Source organism: Nematolebias whitei, chromosome 17, assembly GCF_014905685.2.
Source record: "Nematolebias whitei isolate Nwh7 chromosome 17, NemWhi1, whole genome shotgun sequence".
Classification (NCBI taxonomy): Eukaryota; Metazoa; Chordata; class Actinopteri; order Cyprinodontiformes; family Rivulidae; genus Nematolebias; species Nematolebias whitei.
The window spans coordinates 17,443,510-17,445,997 of NC_056514.1; positions in this window are offsets into that span (position 1 = coordinate 17,443,510).

Below are 2,488 nucleotides of genomic sequence, written 5' to 3' on the forward strand. Positions count from 1 at the left end.
CTTATCAGAACTGCTGGCTGGAACAACATCTTCAGAAACTGTGGCTGATCTGAAAAAAATGCTCATGGACAAATCTCAACACCTCGATGTCAAATGCAAATGTAATCATGTTTTAATTGTGCTGCTGGTAGAGTTTCTTGATGTCTCAAATTGTGTCCTGATAGACAAGATGTGAAAGATCTTTTTTGTAATACCTCTATCTACCCTCATGTTTCTCCCCCTTTTCCTATCTAAGATTATTATCTGATAAGGATAAGAAGGCCGCGCACTCCTGTAGTTGCAGCTTCGTGCACTCCGCCCATCTTTCGGACGACTGTACGTACATATTCGCGTTGTACCTCGGTGCAATTCCAATAAAGTTTATTCTGATTCTGAACTTCTTACCCTACCTCCAATGGAGAGTGCAGCCACCCTACAGAGAAAACTCGTTTCAACCGCCTGTATCCATGATCTGATTGTTTCAGTCACTACCCAAAGTCAGACCATGGTGCTATGTTCTTTGGAAAACTATTTTTATCCTGACAACTCTCTCATCCAAGCCATACCTGTTCAGTCTTTCTTCAGCTGGCCTGTCACCTGCACATGTTGAGTACTGCAGAGTCTGACGACACTACTGAATTAAATTCATTTTGTCAGATCTCAGGTTGAACTTGGTGGAACATGCACTTTTAGGAAAATTGGAAAGTGTCAACCATTGTGATGTGCAAGAATGACCAACTACGCTGACAAATACAGTTTTATACCCAAAGTGTGAAGTTTTCAAGTTGTTTCTGTCAGGAGACTTTAGCTAAAGGTTTATGGATGTTTATCACTGCTAATGTTAAATATGTTAAATGAATGTTGAACCATGTGTGAGTTCAGAGAGCTGTTTTCCTCTCAGAGAGGAGCCTGCAGGCACCTGACGCCTCAGAGTCTGTGAGCTGAGAGGCAGAGGTCGTCATGCTGATATATATATATATAAAACACTTCTTGTACGGTGCAGATCCTCGCGACCTGGCTTCAATGGAACATCTGTGTAAGTGTGTTGTGAACATCTGCCCTTGCAAGCGAACTGGGTTAAAATCTTCTCCTGTCGTCACGTGTGGCTCCTTTTAAGTACCGTAAGTAGATAATGCAAGGACATTTTTATCCAACAGTTCCTGATACAGACTATTTTCTATTTTAAATTACTTCAATATCACAGTCAGGTTGGCACATTGCAGCATTTTATAGCAGCCATGTTGCAACATCAAACCACAACAACAGGAGCGGTCTGTGGTCAGTTCCTAAACTCGCATGCTGATAAAAAAAAAAGTAATTTCAGATTGTAAGACAACAAAATATACATATAAACAAATGAGAGGGAATTGTTTTACACCCCATTGTAATGTTCTCCGCTTCAAATTCTCTTGACCTGTGAGATTTATCAGCAAAATATTTATTGGCTGTGAGATTATTTTCGTGTGCCATCATAAAACCATAAAACCTTCATCAAGTCGTATTTACCACAAACTTGTTGATGGTTTTATTGAGACTGATGTATCTCCCATTCATTTGTGTGACACTAATACAAAATATATTGTACTTGTAGCAATATCATCTAACTCATAAGCCTGCAAAAGAAATAAATCATCCTGCAGAAGTGTTTTACAGTATACTGAGAGCACAGGAAGAAGTTTGCATCTACTAGCTACTGTGTGTGTGCATGGATGTGTGCTTTGTACCACTGCAAACCAAATCTACCCTTGGGTATAAATAAAGTAACCTAACCTAAATAATTTTACCCAGGTGTGGAAGTAACAGATTACAAATACTCATGTTACTGTAATTAAGTAGATTTTTGGGGGGAACTTGCACTTTTCTGAATATTTCTTTCAACTGTGTAACATATTTTTGTTTATTTTTGTTTAACATATTTTGTTTTCAAATTACATACATGTAAATTGATATGTATTCTTATTATTATAAAATGAATAAATAAATAAATAAATAAATAAATAAATAAATAAATAAATATTTTCTGCCGTACCCGTCACACCGCCATATAAGTTGCATCAGTCCAAATATGTCTAAAAAATTGGAAAAATCCATAAATGTGTCACTTTGCCGTACTTTGGATATGTCCCAGCTATTATGCATCACCACTGACAACCCAGAAATGTGGGCCGAACCCGGAAATGTGGGCCAATGTTGTGCCAAAAATTGCTACCAAATGGCGGAGCATGCACGGGAGGACTTTAACAAGGATTTAACAAGATTAACGCTTAAAAACAATTGTTTGTTTGCTTGAAACTATAGTAAAGGTGTGTCTCAGTCTAACGTTTGCTTAATAAATCAGCTGCATTTGCTGCCTCTGTGCTCCGGGAGCACTCACAGGGAGGAAAAAATAATAAGGAGGAACGCTGCTCATTTCTTTGAAATTTAACAAGAAAAGCACCTAAAACAATTGTTTGTTTGCTCGAAATTATAGCAGTGGTGTGTCTCAGTTGAACTTTTACCTAATAAATGC